This window comes from Mercurialis annua, linkage group LG3, assembly GCF_937616625.2.
Source record: "Mercurialis annua linkage group LG3, ddMerAnnu1.2, whole genome shotgun sequence".
Taxonomy (NCBI): domain Eukaryota; kingdom Viridiplantae; phylum Streptophyta; class Magnoliopsida; order Malpighiales; family Euphorbiaceae; genus Mercurialis; species Mercurialis annua.
Genome location: NC_065572.1, coordinates 29,212,757 through 29,236,002, shown reverse-complemented (window position 1 = coordinate 29,236,002; position 23,246 = coordinate 29,212,757). Strand labels below are relative to the sequence as shown.

Sequence of the window (23,246 nt, the reverse complement as noted above, 5' to 3'; positions counted from 1 at the left end):
CTTGGGTGATTTAAAATTGTTTTTGATTTTTTTGGGGAAATCTTATTACATTGCTAACCACATATTGGTTTTAAATTACATTAAGAAAATTATTTTTGCCTAACTGGTGTTTTGATGAAAAAGTCAAATGGGTAGTCTGTACATGACATCCTAAAATATGATTTTAGTATCTTACCAGTAAAATTAAATTTAGGTATTTCAAATTCTTACATTTGATTTATGATTGCAAAAGGTTGTTCTTTTGAAATAAAATGAAACTCGCATTATAAAAATAAAAAAATAAAAAATTAATTAAAATGTTACGTCTAGCTTGGTGTTTTCAAAATGGTTATTTTGAAATAATTTTTTTAAAGGCGTTACCATTTTGACGATTTAATATTACTTTTGTAATTTTACCATGTTTTGGTTTGTCAACCCTTTGGTGTTATTGGTCTTGTGCTCGATTTGCTAGTTTTGACTGAAACTTGTGTTTCTGAAAAGGTTGTAAAAAAAAAATTGTTTCCTCACTTGGGTGATGAAGTTTGCTATTCGGGTGACGTCGAGCTTCCTATTTTGAAAAGGTTGGAATTTATTTTAAAATGCGTTTATCCGGAATTTAAAGTGTGTTGTATACGTTTTTATAAATGGCTATTGCGAGTTTGACTTCGGTCACCCAAATTTGGAGATTGAGCTTGGAAGTGGTAATCACTCGGCTAACTCGATGATTTTAAATTGAGGCGTTTGGGAACAATTATATATATTGTTTTATTAAAGAGGTTTTCCGAAAAATGAATTTTAAAACTATGGGGCTCGACATGAACTTGGAATCTATTTTATAAATTTTATCTTTCGAAGTGGGTTTTGATAAGTACTTTTTGACCAATATTTTTATTATTTTGATTTAAGTTGATGTGTTGAAAATGTTATTGTATGATTTAAATTTTCATCAATTATGGGCTGTTTTGAGTTGTCACCATGTCGGTAGGAATTCGTTGACCATATAAGATGTTGCATGCTTAATCTTTTGGAATTATATTGGTTAGCTACCCTAATGAGTAATTGTTTTACTACAAGATGTTTAAGTGCTTTTCGGATGTGTGATCAATTCTTGACCTATATTATTGTGTTAGTATTCTTATCTATAGTGTTTGATTAAGTTATGTCGTATCAGTTTTAGTTCTCGTTGACCTTATTGTGTGGAGTGTCACGTGAGGATATTTCTCGCTAGTTTTTCATTAGTTTAGCTTTGGCGTTGGTGTTGATACACGATTCGAACCTTTGTTTTGACCCTGCGATTAGTTAGATGTTCAAATTGGTGTTGTTGGATCGAACGTTTGGGCTATAAATTCGAAGTGATTAATTTGGTTATCAAGAAATTTGAGGAGTGATTCTCAAGATCTGTTTTTATATTCGAGTTCCAAATCTGTCCTAGACAGAGGAAGGCGATTTGAGTTATATTACTCAGCACCGGTGGAATAATTCTACTCGTGAGTGTTTGTCTCGTCCGTGGAATTTCGAGTGTTATGCATTTCTACGTCGGGATCGTTTGTGATAAATTGTAATACCGAAATTTGCGGCGGTTAGCATTCTGGAATTGGATATGGATTTTGTGAATCGAGGTTGATCAGTGTAGTAATACACTGGTGTTTTCTTTAGATAGATCAGTGAAATACCGAAACTGATAGTGAAGTTGTGAAGGCGGTTGTGTTGCTTTGATGTCTTTGGAAAATGTTCAAATTGATTTGAGAGGAAATTCGTTGCTAGGTAAAAGTTTAGTTTCATTGTTGATGTAGGAGAACTCTTTTTGACAATTCAAATTGGTGGATTAGGATAATGGAGATGGAAAAATATGTCAAGAAGGACGAGTGCACGTCTCACAGAGTGTAATGTCTAGAAAATATTTCGAAGAAAAATTGATTTTAAATATTTACTTTTTAAAGTAATTGAAATGTTTTTATCGCGTAATTGTGCCCAGACATGTCATGAACATGCATTTGAAATGCCACGAATAGGAAACCGCATTGAGCATTGAGTATCACTAATTAAAAGAGAAATAAATAATTGATACATGGATTTAGTACATTCATCATGGCATTAAATTATTAGGGTTGAATGCAACTCTTTGGGGATGAGAGCTGTCATCACCCTGGCGCACAATTATGTAAAATAAATTTTGTCAGTGAGATAGTTCAAGAACAATGTTTTGTTTAAAACTCGCAAGTTATATTGTGAAAACAGTGTTTAAAAGGTTATTAAATTTCAAACGGTTTTGAAATTTTTATTTGGTTGAAAACTAGACAAATACTCTATGACGGCGGTAAATAGGAGTATCAGCGTTTGGTAAATAGGAGCTATGGTTATAAGTTGCACTCGAGGTTTAGTTGTGGTAGGTGCGGAAAAATATTGAGTTCAGATTAAAGAATTGTGTCAGCTTAGAGTATATGATTTGAGTAGTTTTGTTTTGAAGAACATTGGTTATGCTCTGCGTGTTTTTTTATAAAGAACTAAAAGCAAATTTGTTTTTACAGATTTAATATCTGCTTAAAAAGTTTTGATACCAGTATGGAAACTATTTCGTAAACAAAGGGGTTCTCATTTGCAAAATTTAACTTTGGGAAAGTGATGAAATTTTTGTCAGTTTGATTAAAAGTGGATTTTAATTTTTTTTTTCAAAAGGAAGGATTTTATAAAAACTGTGAATTTATTTTGAAAGTAAAGTTTTGTGGTGATTTCAAATTGAGAGTGTGTCTATTATGTTGACATGTTTACAAAACTAGAAGATTTTTTTTTCAGTGGGTTAATTATTTTTGGTTGAAAATTAAATAAAACGGAATATGTTAGTAATTTCAGATTAAAAGGGAATGATATTATTTTGTATTTTGTGGTTGCGAAAAGCATTTTTCTATAAAAAATTTGTTTTGAGCAGAACCAATAAACTGTTTAATTTCGACCTGATCAAAATGACCTTCTGTAGGATTCGAGGTTATAGTGATTGGTAAAAAAATTGGAAGATGGAAAAAATTTTGTTGTCAGGAGTTTAAGATATGTATTCCTTAAAAATTAGTGTGCTTTTTACATCTGGGTTCGAAAAGTTGAGGATATTGTCGAGCTGATCTTAGTTAGTTGAACCGAGACGATCATATTGGTATTTAGTTTCCACCATTTTTTTTTGTGAGAGCATATTTGATCAAAATGACATTTATTGTTAAGTTTTCTCATCTTAGGTATTTGGTGCTGTGACCATTATAAGAGATATAGTGTATAGGCGTTAAGGAATGTAAGATTATTTTCAATTGAGAGTGTTTATAGGTTTTCGGTTTGTAGCATTGGAGTTTGGCTTAATAATTTTTTCGATTTGAATTTCGGGATTGAGAAATAAATTTCCATTTCGTTCACTCATGTGTTGAGAAGTCGTTTGAGGTACCAAATTGTTGAGCAAAGAATTTTTCGCGTATGCGTGTGGTGATCATTCGAATTTTTGACTTAGTTTTAAATTCGAAATAGTATTTCTATAAGTTGGGGAGAATGTCCGTAGAATATTTTTGCGTGTTTCGGTCAAATTATGTTTCTTTTTGCTTTGACTCTCCTCAGTCTTCTTCATGGTAGAATTATTTTTTAGTGAGAGTTTTGTTTGAATCTTTTGAGATTGCAGTTTTGTTTTGCTTAAGTTGAGTTATGCGGTTTTTATTTTGTTTCTATTGAGTAGTCACCTGGTCGTAAAGTGATTTTGGAAATCGGAATTAATATGCGTAGTTGTTCCTTCCGTTGAGGACGCGTTATTTCGTATTTTTGAGTTACAAGTGATTTTATGTTTGCTATAACTGATTTTTTTTATTACTTTGATTTTATGTTAAATTTCAGGACGAATTTTTATTAAGTTAGGGAGAATGTAATATCCCGTAATATCTTTCGGTTTTCCCGTCGAGTTTTCGATAATAAATTGAGTCGTTCGTTGATTCAGTCGTGATTCGATTCGTGTTCGTTTGTGTTGAGTCGTTTTGGCCCATGAATTAATTGAATTCATACAAAGCCATGAAAAGCCCATACAATTCTTTGGCCCATGAATTATATTCATGAAAAGCCCATGAAAATAATTAACATGTATTATGTTAATTATGTTGTTGCAGCAGTTTAACGTGAACCATCTTTTGGTTTCCTTATATATATATATATGTAGGTCTTATTTTAAACCCTATTTCATACCTTCAAATCACTAAACCCTAACCATCGTCTACCTTGCAAATTCCCTGAAAATCATTCATCCTTTAGCATCTGCTTGCTGAAAAAACTCTCCATATGTTTACATTGCTCATTGTCAGTTTTTGTTCTTAAACGCGATTTCTGTCTTAATCGATAATTCATTTGTTTTAGCATCAAATTGAGAACTGTCTCGTTCCAGCGATAGTGGACTCAATCCTCTACAAATCTAAGCCTTGTTTTCATAGAACGGTATGTAAATCTATTCGTTATAGCCACTGCCGTTTCATCGTATTTGTGTGTTCTTGTTGGCTTAATAATGATACTTCTGCCGATTTCTATTATTATCTATGGTTATGATTCTTGTTTCTCGATGACTATTATTTATTGTTTGGTTAGTTTTGTTTACGAAATCGTTATAATTGAGTTTATTTTCCTTCATTGTTTTCCTCGGTTCTTAATTCCTTCATTGCGGATTTCATATGGTTGTCTCTGCCAAATTGTTTGGTTCATGATTGTAGTGATATTATTCTTGATTTGTTAGGTGATGAATTAAGAAAGCTATATTAAGTTTGAGTTAAGAATTGTTTGGGTTGTTTTGCAGTGTTCGTTAGTTTTGGTTTTGATAATCTATTTGTTTTAAATTGTGTTTGGCGGCAGTAAGGTTATTGAATTGTCATGGCTATTTGTTTGCTTTATTTGGATTGGTTGGCTTTCTTTTTTTGGGTTAAATTCATAATTGGCTTAAGTTAATTCTTTGTTAATTATTGTTTTTAAGAATTATTGGCTTTGCGTGCCAATTTGGCTAAAATTGCAAATTTGTTTTGTTTTGTTTTTTTATTATTATTTATTTTTCTTAACTTATTTCAGTTAAGTAAATTGTCGGTAACTATTGGTTACTTGTTTTTAAGCTATTAAGTTCTGTTTTAATATTTAATTATTATTTTATCAAAAGTACTATTTTATAATTATAAACTATAGTTTATAATTTTGATAAATAATTGGGTTGGGTTAGACTTGGGTCACCCGACATGCGAGGTATCTTGGTAGTTATTGGTAACTCTGCTAACCCAATATTTGAGGAAATGGATTTAAGTTATTAATTACTTATTATTTAAGTAATATTTTCAGGAACGAATTTTAAAGTGAAAACCCAATAGACTTGGTTTATTTTTTTATTGAGTATTGCATTACTCGATGTGGTTCGTTTTTGACTCGGGTCATTACGTGATTAATTGTTCATTCTATTCCAGTAATGTTTATGCTTGACTCGATATTGTGCTAGTCCTGTGTGGTGTCTAGTACTCTCTAGAGTTAGGGGTCGATTTTAATAATTGTTTTTACTCTGTTCTTAGACTCGTCGACTGCGGCTTCGGAGTCGATTCATGTTTTGTCGCTTGCCAGGTTTTCACGTGGGTTAGCAAGCAGTGAGTTTGTAGTGCTATTTACCGCTTTATTAAGTACCTCATCGTATTTTAATATTATAAATGTTTGTGAACTGTTTTTACGGATTATGGATCTGGATTGAAACGAGCTACTCGATAGCCTTGTATCGAGACTGTGTGCACCGGTAAGTACTCTGGGAAACGGCAGACTAAAGTCTTGTTTACGCTGGTATATTTATATGACGAGGATTTGTTCCCGTACACTCTGGGTTTATCGGTATGCTATGTCATACTTACGCTGAGATCATTTCAATACTGTTTTCCATAATCATATTATATTAGTATAAAAATGTTTTGATTTAAGGGTTTTAAACTTAATAAATGTAAATAGTATTGCGAACTCATCTCAGTATATCTGACCCCGTTGTTTTCCCAAATTTTCCAGGTTTATGATTTGAAAGCTGATCCACTCCGATTCTTTTGATTCTTCGGAGGTTTTTATGTTATTAAACTAGTTTCTGTTTTCGAACCCTTAGACCGCAGTAGAACTAGTTATTTATTTCATTTGATATTAGACTTTGGAATTGTCGTTATATTCGATTATTTATATTTGGCATGATTACTCTGGATTACGATATTATTATTTAAGGCATGCAGTGGAATATTTAAAATATTTAAGTTATTTATATTAGAACTGTAATATAAATTGCTTGACCTAGGTTGGAGTCTCGGTTGCCCCCAAGCAGTTTTCTGCAGGTTTAAATGTTTAATTGATTTCTGCAAGGCTTGCTACGGGTTTTGGTACAACCATACCCATACCATAGCGCCGGTCACGATTCATGAAATTGGGTCGTGACAGATACCCAAGTATCTCAAACCATAAAATCATCGAGGTTGCCGACTCATTACAACTACCAAGCTCAACTCCTAAATTTGGGTGACCCAAGTCGAACACAAAACAACCCTTTATAAAATGTATTCAAAATATTTGTAAATCCGGGAAAATATTATAAAAAGATTTCAATCCTTTGAAATTTGGGAGCTCAACTTAATCTAACCGCTAAACGGTAATTTAAAATTCAAGTGAAAAATCTTCGATATCATACATCCATTCCATAAACCCCATAATTAAAAATACAGGAAAATCCTTTTTACTGGCAACTTAAACAAAATCAAAATTTTAAAGAATTAAAAACCAAAATTCTCTTCCGATTCTGTGTCAAAACGCAAATCGAATAAAAACAATTTCCTCAAAGAAAATCCTTAAAACAACATGTGGTCAAACAATTTATAACACAAAACACGTTTTAGAGTTTAACCCAAATTTGTTTTACTAGAAAACAGGACTAACGCCCAACATCCGATCATATTTAAAATCAACCGTAGAGGTCCAAGCCAAGATGTAATTCATTAATAAGGTAAAACAATCCAATGCATCATGTAAAATAACTGTAACCAACCATATACTCAAAATTATTTAGGCATAACGTCAAAGTTTATCAAACAACATCATACCCAAGTATGAATTTAGAAAACATCATCAATAAAAGATTTTCCGAGAAATCAGAAGCAATTAATATAACCCAAGTGAAATAACCTCAATATGATAAAACACAGCAAGTAACATCCAAGTGAAATTAATTGTCAGACATAAATACTAAATAGAGACTGACACACATCACCTATAGGATGTAGGCTGAAAGTTTAAAAATAAAAGATGACGTTTTAAAAGACAAGACACGAATCCTAATTCCGCGGTAGTTCCTAAGACACGACATACTTATCATGCCAAAAACACACAACAAATAATATGCATAAGGCCTTGGTTTGAAACCAAAGCTCTGATACCAAGTTTGTCATGACCCATTTTATTGAATCGCGACCGGCGCTAGGGTATGGTCTTTACGGTTGTACCAAAACCCGTAGCTATCTTTACGGATAACCGACAAATACATAAACCTGCAAGAAATCTAATGCTCGGGGGCAACCGAGACTTCAGCCTAGTTCTAGTAGTTCATAATATACAACATTTATCATAAAGTGCTCATCCAACTCTGAGTCTTAATCATGGCAAAAATACGTATTAACCCAAGTTATTATAAGAATGCCAAACAGCAATTAAATCCATTGAATAAATCTGGCAACAAGTACTAAGACAATAAGACTTCTAGTTACTACTGCGGTCTAAAAATAAAATCAGTTTAATAACTTTATTAAAATATAAAGTAAAACCTCCGAGGAAATAAAGAATCGGAGAGCGACTGACTTGCTCAATTCATAACCCTTGAAAAATTGGAAAAATAACGGGGTCAGATATACTGAGATGAGTTCATACCAATATTTACATTTATCAAGTGGAAAACCTTTTAAACCCTTTTAAAAATATCTAATATAAACATTACGTGTAATAGTTGGAACCCACAATATTCTAACTTGTATACTTTATTCCTAACACTTGGTCCTGAGAGCTGAGCGACACCGAGTTTCCACTAACCATACTTAATCCATAACTAGAGTCCCGAGAGCTGAGCTACACCGAGTAAATTTTTATTTTGTTATATATCAAAATAACAATTTACTTAATAAAGCGGTAAATAGTAAGCACAAGCTCATTGCTTGCTAATCCACGTGAAAACTCCTGGCAAGCAACCTTGACTCGTTTCGCCTCAAAAGCACAAACAGTTGACGATTCTAAACACAAATAAATAATAAAATAAAAACGGAACCTAACTCTAAATAGTACTAGACAACACATAAGACTAGCACAAATAACACGTCAGGATAAAACAATCCAGAGCAACACAAAATACCCAATAAGTAATAATGCCCAATTAATACAAGTCTATTAAGTTCTTGCTTTAAAATCCATTTCATAAAACATATTATTTAAATAAATATTAAATAATAATTAACTCAATTTCCAAAACTGTGGGTTAACCGAGTTATCGATAACTACCTAGTTAACCTCACATGTCGGGCGACCAAAGTCAAGCCCGAGCCAAATATTTTATCAAACAATAAACAAGAGTTTATAATCTCAAAACTAACTTGATAAAATACATATATAATATCCAATTATAAAACATAATTTATATTATTAAACAACCTTAATAAAATAATAGTTTAAAATCAAAACGGAACTCAATAGCTTAAAGTTCAAGTAACCCAAGTTACAAATCAAAACTTAATGAAATAAGTTTAAATAAAACGTTTAAGGGGTAAATTGTAATTTAGCCGATTTGGCACAACAAGCCAAGATTTGAAATAATAATTAATTACCCAAAAAATTATATAACTATCAGTTAGGAAATAATTATTGTTTTCGAATTATCATACTCAAACAATTTTAATTAGAATATAAACTAATATTATCTTTAGATTTTGTTTTTTTTAAAAAAATTTATAGATTAGAAATTTAAAAATTAAAATGATAGACGAACGTTCGGTTTTAAATCAGTTATAATCAAATAAAAATCTTTGATTAAATCATAATGATAAACCAACCCATAACAATTGCACACCCAAGACAACCACAATCACTTTTTGCCATAAGCACATAATTTTTGATAGCCAAGACATAAATAATATAACCATTCACGTGAAATCAAACAACAACCAAAATAATAAATTTAAACCAACAGTGGACAACATTATTTCCCACCAAGTGATCAATTTCGGAATAACTATCTCAACTCACACAGTAATAAAGAATGGTCACCACGCTTTTGAAAATGAATTTTGCCGCCAACAACAATTGAAGAAGAACAAAAAGAGAATCGAAGCCAGTCAAATTTAAAATCACAATGACCGCCAACTATCGAACAAGAAACCAACATGATCTTCAACTTACAGAAGCAACACTTAGTTAATCATTAAACAACACATGAACATCAATAAGAACAATGACAATGAACAATGAACAAGATTAAGGAAAATAGAGCATGACATCTAACGATTACACAAAACATGAACGATGATCATAATCCAATGACAACATGCGATTAAATCCTAAGCATAACTAGAATCATGCCTTAAAACACAGGCAAGAATTCAGCAGCAACTAACCAAATAAACAATCAAAAACGATAAAATGGCAGCGCGAATAACAGAGAGATTAACGTACCAAATTACGATTTTGGAGTGTAGAATAGAAGAGGACGATGTCTACTACAACTAAGACAAAACAGATTTCCAAATGATTCTAAAACGAAGGAGAACGGATCAACGAACGGAAGTGTCGATTTTGATAGCAAAAACTAAGAATAAGCAAGAAAGCTTACCGAAATCCAACAATGAAGAGAATGATTTGGACGTGAAATCAGTGAATCTTGGAGAAGAATGTGACGGCTAGGGTTTTTATGAGTGTAAGAATAATTTTAGGTTTATAAACGAGTATATATAAAAGGAATGAAAGGAAGACGTAGCAGTACGCAACACTGAAGGAATAAACAAATGTTGGTTCGTACAAGCTGAAATCACCTGGGCCATGACCAATCCCATGGGCCAATCCCATGGCGCATGGCCGAGCTCAACCCAAGTGAAAAGAATAACATTGAACCAACCCAAACAAAACACAACTCGAACCACGAAACCGCAAACGATCCCAGAAATTACCGGAACCTCGTCAGATTTTTTTTTTTAAAAAAACGGGGTATTACATTCTTCATAACTTATTAAAATTCGTCCTCGAATTTAAAACAAAATCAAATAAAATAAAATCAGAAACAGCGCGTACCAAAAAAATAAAAAACCACTCCTAACACATAAATCAAGAGTTAACGAATCGCAAGTAGATTTAAAAAGAAATAATTACGCACAGCTTGCTTACTTCAAGCAAAAACCACACATGATTACTCTAACGTCTGCTTAACATAAACGATAATGTCCCTCCTAAGTGAATTAAAATGAGGTAATATAAATTCTCCCACACAAAATTCAACTGAATCACTTAAGATAAACAAAAACGAACCTCGAACTTCATATCTGAAACTGATTCGTAATAAGCTATCATAAATCACATATATGCACAAATTTCTGATCCTAACAACTTGGTGCTCCAACTATTACTCAATCAACGCAATGTGAATAAACAATAAATTTTCAATTGAGAGTCACAATTACTTTGTACTAGAGCGGCTTCTAAAACTAGCTTAAATCTTATCGATTATAAAAACCTCAATATCACAATACAAGATTAAGCCCTAAGCTAAACTATATATCTTACAATTTCAGACTCTATCGTCTCAACAGGAAACCGAAAACACAAGCTGATAAAATCTTGTTTTACAATACCTAGTTCCTTCCACTTATAACAAGATCCACATAAAAATAATTTATAACAAAACTCATTCGAATTCAGATAATATTTCAGTTCTAAGACAAACACAACAAAGAATCATCCGATCCAAAACAAAAACTCATATTGTTATTCTCAAGAAATGTGAACTTAACTTATAGTAAAAGAATTTCTATATTAGTCATAAACAATCTCAATCAAAATGATTCCTTCAATCATTTAGAAACATAACGCTACAACTAAACTGCTTATCGACTACATCTCACTTATATTACACAACTTAAAAAAAAAATTCCCCCACACAAAGGTTTAAACTATTGACCCAAACATTACAGTAATATCATTAATCGAAAAAATCGATCAACTGATCCTGATTGTCGAAACCTATTAACCGCGATCCTATATTCTCAAATCAACTAACTCATATATCCAAATCAATCTCAACTCTCAAAATTATTCCATCAATTTACTATTGCCTCGTATCCAATGAGAGATTACTGTGACCAATTTATCCCAACCGGATTGTTAGTTATGCTCAAAACCCAACCCACGAGGGTATAAAATCTTTCAATACCCAAATCACACGAGGGTATAAAATCTTTCAATACCCAAAATATTTTATATTCAAAAAAAATCCGCTTCTCTTTAAAAGACTAAACGTCTTACACCTCCTTTTATATTCAAAATCGAAATGCCTTTACCATTGAAAAACCATCAGTTTCGTATACCCCTGAAATTTTCAAAATATTTGCATTTTGAATCTGCAAATTTCTCCTAACTTTTAAATACGTTTGAAAACTGTTCAACTGATAAAATTTATGGTATCTTTAAACCAAACTTGTTAAAACAAATTTATCCCTTTCTCGAAAATACACAAACTGTGGCAAAATCCTCCGTATTCATAATACACATTGATGTTTCAAAATATTAAAATTTTATTGTCACTTACAAATTTTAATTTGTAAATAAAATCACATTTTGAAAAAATCGTTGAGTTAGCAAATTTTTTTACTATTCCTTTTGTAATATCCCGTATTTTTAAATTATTTTTTTTAAGAATTAAATTTTAATTTTGTATATTCGTCAAGCTTTAGGCAATTTTTATTATTATTATTATATATTTTTATTAAATTTTTATTTTGGTCGTTCGTTGATTCGATTCATATTTGGCTTGTATTATTAAATCTAAAAAAAAGAAGATAATTGAATATTTTAAATCCATGCAAAAACAAAATTCCATGCATTCCTTTTCTTATCCACGTTAAAGTGGAGGTTGGTTCATTAAATGTAAAAGCCATGCATTTCTTTTTTATCACATGAAAATAGAAGCATGGCCCATTATCTTTTAAATGAATAGCCCACACTTTTGATGGTGCTTCAATATGAAGCAGACCCTTTGCATAGCAGTACACATTCCTACGTTTTCCTTTCATACTCTTGCGTTTCTTTTATTTTCCTAAACCTAATAATTTCCTTCAACTTAAAACACAAAACGATCACAGCCGCCATACCTCCTTAGCAAAAAAAAAATCTGAACTCATTCAATCATCTCAATCCGGTAAGCTTCAAACCTCTCCTTTTCGTTATTCGTTCCGTTATCGTTTTGTTACGTTTTTAATTCGCATCCCTCATGTTATAGCGGATTTCAGAGTTTCATTGCTACGTTACATCAGTAGTCAACATCCATCATAATCTCTACGTTTCATAACCGATTAAGGTACGTAGAAATCCTTTCGTTCATTGCCGTTCTGTTTCGCCGTATCAAATACATGTTGCTGCCGACTCTTTTTAAATTGCTTCTGCAATTTACTTGCAAATCAAGTATTGAATGTTGTAGTTAAACTTTGGCTTAAGTTTGTGATTTTTTCGTATCGCCGTTGTTGGATTTTTCTTGTCGTCGTGTCTTGAGTTTGTGGCTGCCGTAGTTGATTTCTTGCTTGACATGATTTCTGTAACTTGTTCTTGAGTAGTATATCTTGTTAGTTAAGTGATGATCCTAAATTGTTTGTGATTATAGAGGAATTAAGACTAAGTTTAATATTGGTTTTAGTTCATGAAAAGTTGCGGCAATAGTGATGGCGGGGGATGGCTTCTGTTTGAATTAGAGGAGATGACAAATAGGCTATATAAGTCCCTAAAGTGTTTGTTTAGTTTGAATTAATTCCTTAAGTTGTTGCAACTATAGTTGTGGTGCTTGATAATAACTTTTGTTCTTATTTCATATTATAACTTGTAACTTGAAAACATATATTATTTTATAATCCAAATTAATATAATTACTCGGGTAATTATAGTTAAATTTGTTTTATACGTCAATTTGGCTAATTTACAATTTAGCCTCTAAAAGTTTCTGAAAACTTATTTAAGTTAAGTTGTATCTTTTGGATCATTGTTTTGATTTATAACTTGTTAATTGAGATTAGATATTTAATTTCGATTGAAATGTCAATTTTGGCTAATTTGCAATTTAGTCTCTAAAAGTTTATAAACTTAAAAGGGTTAAGTTTAAATTGTAACTTGGGTTACTTGAATTATAAGATATTAAATCCTATTTTAATATAGATAATTATTTTATCAAGTATTTAAATTATAAACTCGGGTTTATAAATTTAATAAAATTTTAGTTTGGGTTAGACTATGGTCGCCCAACAAGTGGGAAGAAGCTTGGTAGTTTGAATAACTCGGCTGACTCACTGATATGGATTTTAACTTGGGTTAATTTAAATTATTTTACGAATCTATTTAAATATGTTTATATGATTTGTACCCTATAACTGGGGTTATATTTAGAATGCATTTAATATAAGTGTTTATTAAATGTGGCTTGATATTGTGTTGTACTAGTCCTATGTGGTGTCTAGTACTCTTTCGAGTTAGGTTCTGATTTTAATTATAATTTTAATATTTTATTTAGACTCGTCGACTGTTCGTACTTCAGAGGCGAACCAGAGTTAGGTGCTTGTCAGGATCACGTGGATTTAGCAAGCAGTGAGTTTATATCTCTATTTACCTCTTTATTAAGCAAATATTATATTTTGTATATGTATATGTAAACAGCTTTTGAACTGTTTTCGGCATTGTGGATTTGATTTGGAACGTGCTACTCGATGGGCATCATCGGGACTGCGTGCGCACCGGTAATGATTATGGTATTGAGGTAGGTTTGAGATACGTCTCACCTTAGTGAGGGCACCGGTGGAAGATACGTCTCATGGGCTCACTATTTATTAAGTTATAGTCGGGGATCGGTTATTGAGATACGTCTCACCGACACGACAATGGATTTAGAATTGTGGTTTAGGGTTTCATTGATAATCCATAATGAAAATGTTTTATTAAACGTTTTAAAGGTTTTTAACTTAATAAATGTAAATGGTTATATAAACTCTACTCAGTAAATCTGACCCCGTTGTTTTCCCAAATTTTCCAGGTTTATGATTTGAGCTTTGGTCGATCTCCGTTTCTTCATTTCCGGAGGTTTTTATTTTATTTTCAGAAATAAAGAGTCGAACTGTTTTAAACTCTTAGACCGCAGTAGTAGTATAGATTAATTATGATTAGTCTTTTATTATATTTTCAGACTATTGATTGTTAGTGATTACTTTATCGTTTTTGGCATGATTACAGTATTTATGGTATTTATATTATATTGCCATACTGTTGGAGTTATAATTTCAGATAAGTATGCTTTGAATATATATTTCTTATTGTACTGCTAGACTAGGCTGAAGTCTCGGTTGCCCCCGAGCATGTGGTTTTATGCAGGTACATTGTTGTGTATGATATTTATCTGTATTCCGCAAGGCTTGCTACGGGTTTTGGTACGACCATACCCATACCCTAGCGCCGGTCACGATTCATGAAAATGGGTCGTGACAAACTTGGTATCAGAGCTTTGGTTTCAAACCAAGGCCTTTAAATTGTTAAGTGTTTAATTGTTTGGCATGTTAAGTGACTAAACTGTCCTAGGAACTACTGCGGAATTAGGATTCGAGTCTTGTCTTTGAAACGTCATCTTTTGTTTTCAAAACTTTCTGCCTACTCCTATAGGAATGTCGTGAGTCAGTCGTGTGAATTTATTTGCTTTATTGTTTACTATATTGTTATTTTCACTTGGGTGAATAAATTTTTATCATTGTTGATTTCTCGGGAAATCTTAATTGGTGCTTGTTTTGTTTCATGCTTGGGTATGAAATTTGCTGTGTTATTTAAAATTTTCTTCTTCATTCTTAGGAATGAATACTCGTACTCGTGCTGCGGCTCAGCGAAATGCTGAGGCTGATGACGCGATCTCTATGGAGGTGGATCAGAATGAACCAGAGGTTCATGCTGGTAGAGGACTAGCAGGCAGAGGCCCAGCTGGTCGGGGTCGAGCTGGTCGAGGTCGTGGTGGCCGAGGCCAAGCTGGCAGAGGTAGAGGCAGAGGCATAGGACGCGGTGCTGCAGGGGGTGCTCAAGCACCAGGTGCGGCACAACCTGAGTTGGAGGACTTTGACTTCAACACATTTTTGGCTGGAGTTGCTGCTTTACAACTCAACCAAGTTCAGCTGCAGGCGGGACAAGTCGCCATGCAGAATCAGTATGCAGTGTTGGGCCAGATTGTTCAGCAGCAGCAACCACAGGCTGGTGGTGCAGCAGTTGGTGGTGTCGGAACCACTGACAGAGATTTGGTTTTGGCTTACATGAGGTTGAAACCAACAGAGTTTGACGGTTCTGGAGACGCACTGGACTTTCTCGAGGAGGTTGAGCAGAATGCTCGGCGACTACAGGCTACTGAGCGTCAGACCGTCGTTCTTGTCGAGATGTCAATGAAGGGTTCAGCTGGGGACTGGTTTCGTAGCTCTGTTCATGCTGACATGGCTACAATCTCTTGGGCTCAGTTTGTGGCGAGATTCAGAGCCTTCTTCTTGCCGTTTTCAGTGACAGAGGGTCACAGAGACAGGTTGCTTACGCTGACTAGGGATGATAGGTCGGTATCCGAGTATACGACAGAGTTCGTGAGGTTGGGTCGGTTCGCGCCAGACTTGCAGACAGATCAGGAAAGGGTGAACAATAGATACGTAAAAGGCTTAGGGCGCGATTTTGCGAGTTTGCTGACCGAGACACGCAGAGATTTTACAGACGTAGTAGACAGTGCTCGGCGTATGGAGAGCTCGTTACTGCAGTTTGGGGATATTTCTGGTCCTTTTCAGACCAAGAAGTCTTCTGGCCCTGGACAGCAGAGTGGTGGTGGTAGCTACCAATCGGCACCTTCTCAGTACAAGAACAGGAAGAGGGGTGTCAAGAAGAGTTATCAGCCGTACACCTACAGTTCAGGCAACAGCGGTAGCAGCCGCAGTTTTGGGCGCGGTAACAGCGGAGGTGCTAGTTTTCCTTTCTGTCAGAACTGCAGACGTCGACATCCAGGCGAGTGTCGTTTAGCACCAGGGGGTTGTTTTACTTGTGGCCAGCCGGGTCACTTCGCAAGAGAGTGTCAGGCATCTGGGCAGCAGATGTCTGCAGCTAGCGTTGCTCAGCCATCCTATCAGAGTCAGAGACCAGCGTTCTCTACACCAGCAGGGTTTTCTCAACCTGCTGCTTCTTTTGGTGGCCAGCGGGGCCGAGGTTCTGGAGGGCGTGGTTTTGGAGGCCGTGGCAACGGCGGTAGAGGTTTTAGCAGCTATGGTACCGGGCAGAGCTCTCAGCAGCAGAGTCAGGGTCAGGCCAGAGTTTTCGCCTTGACTCCTCAGGATGCTCATGCATCTAACGCAGTGGTGCAAGGTACTCTTCAGATCTCTTTCGTAGATGCACTTGTTTTATTTGATGCGGGTGCAACCCATTCTTTTGTGTCTACGTCTTTTGCTGCTAAGTTGGGTGTAACACCAACAAGTCTGAGTGAACCTTTATCTGTTTCTACTCCTTTGTCTGACTGTGTGGTTGTGGACGTTGTGTATCCATCGTGTTCCGTGGTGATCCATGGAAGAGATTTACGTGCTGACTTAGTTGTGTTGGATGTACTTTCATTTGACGTGATTTTGGGGATGGATTGGCTGGCGCGCCATTATGCTTCGATCGACTGTCGAGGGAAGTCGGTTGAGTTTCGGATTCCAGGTGATCTACCCTTTTCTTTTCAAGGGGAAAAGGCGGAGACACCGAAGAATCTGATTTCTGCGATCAAGGCAAAGCGGATGATGAGTAAGGGTTGTCAAGCTTTCTTAGCTGTGGTTAGAGACATGGATGCTGAGGTGGGCAGTATGAACACTGTCCCTATAGTGAATGAGTTCACTGATGTTTTTCCAGAGGAGTTGCCTGGATTACCACCTGATCGGGATATCGAGTTCTGCATTGACGTTGTTCCTGGAACTGGTCCTATTTCGATACCGCCGTATCGGATGGCTCCTGCTGAGCTGAAGGAGTTGAAGGAGCAGTTACAAGAATTGTTGGACAGTGGCTTCATCAGACCGAGTACTTCTCCGTGGGGTGCTCCAGTTCTGTTTGTTAAGAAGAAGGATGGTTCCTTTCGACTTTGTATCGACTACAGACAGTTGAATAAGGCTACCATCAAGAATAGATATCCTCTTACTCGCATCGACGACTTGTTTGATCAGTTGCAGGGTGCGAAGTGCTTTTCCAAGATTGACTTGAGATCCGGGTATCATCAACTTCGGATTCGGGACGTCGATGTGCCTAAGACTGCTTTCAGAACGCGTTATGGGCATTTTGAGTTTCTAGTCATGTCGTTTGGGTTGACTAACGCACCAGCAGCGTTTATGGACATGATGAATCGGGTCTTCAAGCCGTTTTTAGATCAATTTGTTATCGTCTTCATTGATGAAATCCTGATTTATTCTCGGAATGAGGAGGAGCATGCTTATCACTTGAGAACTATACTACAGACCTTGCGAGAGCATCAGTTGTATGCTAAGTTCTCAAAGTGCGAGTTTTGGCTGGAACAGGTTACCTTCTTAGGACACGTGGTGTCGAAGGATGGGATCAAGGTTGATCCGAAGAAGATTGAGGCGGTCATGGATTGGCAGAGGCCGAGGTCAGTTACCGAGATCAGGAGTTTTCTTGGGTTAGCCGGCTACTACCGTCGGTTCGTGCAGGATTTCTCTCGGATATCTGCACCTTTGACTAAGCTGACACAGAAGGGTGTTAAGTTTGAGTGGACCGATAAGTGTGAGGCAAGTTTCGAGAAGCTGAAGGAGATTCTGACTACAGCTCCTGTTTTGGCGTTACCTTCTGGCATTGAGGGTTTTACTGTGTACTGCGATGCTTCTCGGATTGGCTTGGGTTGCGTGTTGATGCAACATGGCCAGGTGATCGCCTATGCTTCTCGTCAGCTGAAGAAGCATGAGGTTAATTACCCTACACATGACTTGGAGTTAGCTGCTGTGGTTTTTGCTCTGAAGATCTGGAGGCACTACGTGTACGGTGCGACCTGTGAGATTTTCACTGATCACAAGAGTCTGAAGTACATATTTGATCAGCGTGAGTTGAATCTGAGACAGAGGAGGTGGCTAGAGTTGCTAAAAGACTACGACTGTACTATTCAGTACCATCCTGGAAAGGCTAATGTGGTAGCCGATGCGTTGAGTCGCAAGTCTTCGGGCAGTTTGGCTCATATTTCTGTGGTTGGACGTAGACCCATGGTTAGGGAGTGGCATGGTTTGATAGCTTCGGGCTACGGTTTTCAGGTTTCTCAGAATGGTGGTCTGTTAGCACAACTGCAGGTGCAGCCGGTTTTGATTGATAGGATTAAAGCTTTACAAGCTGAGGATCCACAATTGAAATGGATTATGAATGAGATCCATCTGGATGGGAATTCCGAGTTTGTTTTTGTTGACGGAGTTCTCAGGTTTGGTTCTAGACTGTGCGTTCCGGATTCAGATGGTTTGAGAGACCAGATTCTGGAGGAAGCGCATAGGTCAGCTTACAGTGTTCATCCGGGATCTACCAAGATGTACCATGACCTCAAGGGTACGTATTGGTGGAGCGGAATGAAGAAAGATGTTGCAGAGTACGTTTCCAAGTGTCTGACTTGCCAGCAGGTGAAGCTGGAACATCAGAGACCTTTTGGTTATCTGCAGCCACTACCTATTCCAGAGTGGAAGTGGGAGCGGATTGCCATGGACTTTGTTGTTGGTTTACCACGTACTCGAAAAGGTTACGATTCCATCTGGGTGATAGTTGACCGTATGACCAAGTCAGCTCATTTCCTTCCGATCAAGGTTTCGTATCCTGTTTTGAAGTTGGCTCAGTTGTACATCGACAGGATTGTCAGTTTGCATGGTGTACCGGTTTCGATTGTTTCTGACAGAGGTTCTGTCTTCACTTCGAGGTTCTGGAAAGCGTTACAGGAGTCCTTGGGTTCTCGATTGGACTTCAGTACATCTTTTCATCCTCAGACTGACGGTCAGTCTGAGAGGACTATTCAGACATTGGAGGATATGCTCAGGATGTGCATTCTTGATTTTCAGGGTAGCTGGGATAGTCATTTGCCGTTGATTGAGTTTTCCGACAACAACAGTTACCATGCGAGCATTGAGATGGCACCTTATGAGGCTCTGTACGGACGCAAGTGTCGATCTCCTATCTGCTGGGAAGAGGTCGGCGAGCAGAAGTTGTCTGGTGCTGAGATTATTCAGATTACCTCAGAGAAGGTACCGTTGATAAAACGGAGGTTGGAGACAGCTTTTAGTCGGCATAAGAGTTATGCTGATTCGAAGAGGAAGGACATCGAGTTTCAGGTGGGAGACTTTGTGTTTCTTCGGGTTTCGCCTATGAAAGGCGTGGTTCGTTTTGGTGTCAAGGGAAAGTTGGCACCGAGGTACATTGGTCCCTATGAGATTTCAGAGAGGATTGGAGCTGTGGCTTATCGTCTGGTTCTGCCGGCAGACATGTCGTTAGTGCATCCTGTATTTCATGTTTCTATGCTGAGGAAGTGCATCTCAGATCCTTCACATGTGATTGTGCCTCAGAGCGTTGAGATTGACCAAGAGTTGTCCTATGAGGAACAACCAGTTGAGGTTGTTGATACGCATGTGCGTAAGTTGCGGAACAAGGAGATTCCGATGGTCAAAGTTCTATGGCGGAATCATTCTGTTGAGGAGTGCACTTGGGAGACGGAGTCCGATATGCGGAAACGTTATCCTTTCCTCTTTCCTTGAGGTACGTGTATCTTTGATTATGCGCTATCGTTGTTAGATTTTGTATGCCTTACGTGTAGTTATGCTTTGAGTTTTACGTTCTAAATTCGAGGACGAATTTTTAATAAGTTGGGGAGAATGTAATATCCCGTATTTTTAAATTATTTTTTTTAAGAATTAAATTTTAATTTTGTATATTCGTCAAGCTTTAGGCAATTTTTATTATTATTATTATATATTTTTATTAAATTTTTATTTTAGTCGTTCGTTGATTCGATTCATATTTGGCTTGTATTATTAAATCTAAAAAAAAGAAGATAAATGAATATTTTAAATCCATGCAAAAACAAAATTCCATGCATTCCTTTTCTTATCCACGTTAAAGTGGAGGTTGGTTCATTAAATGTGAAAGCCATGCATTTCTTTTTTATCACTTGAAAATAGAAGCATGGCCCATTATCTTTTAAATGAATAGCCCACACTTTTGATGGTGCTTCAATATGAAGCAGACCCTTTGCATAGCAGTACACATTCCTACGTTTTCCTTTCATACTCTTGCGTTTCTTTTATTTTCCTAAACCTAATAATTTCCTTCAACTTAAAACACAAAACGATCACAGCCACCATACCTCCTTAGCAAAAAAAAAAATCTGAACTCATTCAATCATCATAATCCGGTAAGCTTCAAACCTCTCCTTTTCGTTATTCGTTCCGTTATCGTTTTGTTACGTTTTTAATTCGCATCCCTCATGTTATAGCGGATTTCAGAGTTTCATTGCTACGTTACATCAGTAGTCAACATCCATCATAATCTCTACGTTTCATAACCGATTAAGGTACGTAGAAATCCTTTCGTTCATTGCCGTTCTGTTTCGCCGTATCAAATACATGTTGCTGCCGACTCTTTTTAAATTGCTTCTGCCATTTACTTGCAAATCAAGTATTGAATGTTGTAGTTAAACTTTGGCTTAAGTTTGTGATTTTTTCGTATCGCCGTTGTTGGATTTTTCTTGTCGTCGTGTCTTGAGTTTGTGGCTGCCGTAGTTGATTTCTTGCTTGACATGATTTCTGTAACTTGTTCTTGAGTAGTATATCTTGTTAGTTAAGTGATGATCCTAAATTGTTTGTGATTATAGAGGAATTAAGACTAAGTTTAATATTGGTTTTAGTTCATGAAAAGTTGCAGCAATAGTGATGGCGGGGGATGGCTTCTGTTTGAATTAGAGGAGATGACAAATAGGCTATGTAAGTCCCTAAAGTGTTTGTTTAGTTTGAATTAATTCCTTAAGTTGTTGCAACTATAGTTGTGGTGCTTGATAATAACTTTTGTTCTTATTTCATATTATAACTTGTAACTTGAAAACATATATTATTTTATAATCCAAATTAATATAATTACTCGGGTAATTATAGTTAAATTTGTTTTATAGGTCAATTTGGCTAATTTACAATTTAGCCTCTAAAAGTTTCTGAAAACTTATTTAAGTTAAGTTGTATCTTTTGGATCATTGATTTGATTTATAATTTGTTAATTGAGATTAGATATTTAATTTCGATTGAAATGTCAATTTTGGCTAATTTGCAATTTAGTCTCTAAAAGTTTATAAACTTAAAAGGGTTAAGTTTAAATTGTAACTTGGTTTACTTGAATTATAAGATATTAAATCCTATTTTAATATAGATAATTATTTTATCAAGTATTTAAATTATAAACTCGGGTTTATAAATTTAATAAAGTTTTAGTTCGGGTTAGACTATGGTCGCCCAACAAGTGGGAAGAAGCTTGGTAGTTTTAATAACTCGGCTGACTCACTGATATGGATTTTAACTTGGGTTAATTTAAATTATTTTACGAATCTATTTAAATATGTTTATATAATTTTTACCCTATAACTGGGGTTATATTTAGAATGCATTTAATATAAGTGTTTATTAAATGTGGCTTGATATTGTGTTGTACTAGTCCTATGTGGTGTCTAGTACTCTTTAGAGTTAGGTTCTAATTTTAATTATAATTTTAATATTTTATTTAGACCCGTCGACTGTTCGTATTTCAGAGGCGAACCAGAGTTAGGTGCTTGTCAGGATCACGTGGATTTAGCAAGCAGTGAGTTTATATCTCTATTTACCTCTTTATTAAGCAAATATTATATTTTGTATATGTATATGTATAAACAGCTTTTGAACTGTTTTCGGCATTGTGGATTTGATTTGGAACGTGCTACTCGATGGGCATCATCGGGACTGCGTGCGCACCGGTAATGATTATGGTATTGAGGTAGGTTTGAGATACGTCTCACCTTAGTGAGGGCACCGGTGGAAGATACGTCTCCTGGGCTCACTATTTATTAAGTGATAGTCGGGGATCGGTTATTGAGATACGTCTCACCGACACGATAATGGATTTAGAATTGTGGTTTAGGGTTTCATTGATAATCCATAATGAAAATGTTTTATTAAACGTTTTAAAGGTTTTTAACTTAATAAATGTAAATGGTTATATAAACTCTACTCAGTAAATCTGACCCCGTTGTTTTCCCAAATTTTCCAGGTTTATGATTTGAGCTTTGGTCGATCTCCGTTTCTTCATTTCCGGAGGTTTTTATTTTATTTTCAGAAATAAAGAGTCGAACTGTTTTAAACTCTTAGACCGCAGTAGTAGCATAGATTATTTATGATTAGTCTTTTATTATATTTTCAGACTATTGATGTTAGTGATTACTTTATCGTTTTTGGCATGATTACAGTATTTATGGTATTTATATTATATTGCCATACTGTTGGAGTTATAATTTCAGATAAGTATGCTTTGAATATATATTGCTTATTGTACTGCTAGACTAGGCTGAAGTCTCGGTTGCCCCCGAGCATGTGGTTTTATGCAGGTACATTGTTGTGTATGATATTTATCTGTATTCCGCAAGGCTTGCTACGGGTTTTGGTACGACCATACCCATACCCTAGCGCCGGTCACGATTCATGAAAATGGGTCGTGACACCTTTTGAATCCAATTTGATAAAATTTCTTCCTTTCCTCAGAAGTGTAAAATTAGCAAAGCAAACCTCTTGTTTATGAAAATACGTTTATAACATTATACCAAAATACTCGGACAATTTCGAATACGAAAAGATAAAGTCTCTTATAAAAACAGAAATATAGTGTATACACACACATGGAGCATAACCAACATCCTTAATCAGCAAATCCGTAAATCACATATCTAAAATTATCACGAAAATTTTCTAATCTGAGCCTAACCA

The 23,246-nt window shown here is 35.5% G+C and overlaps 1 long non-coding RNA gene across 1 annotated transcript; it reads left to right on the top strand.

Annotated features, from left to right (window-relative positions):
- Positions 1–13,929: 13,929 nt before the first annotated feature.
- LOC126671375 (uncharacterized) lies at positions 13,930–14,539 on the top strand. The gene is made up of 2 exons (XR_007638987.2): positions 13,930–14,014; positions 14,288–14,539. It is a non-coding gene; the product is annotated as an uncharacterized LOC126671375 (long non-coding RNA).
- The last annotated feature ends 8,707 nt before the right edge of the window (positions 14,540–23,246 follow it).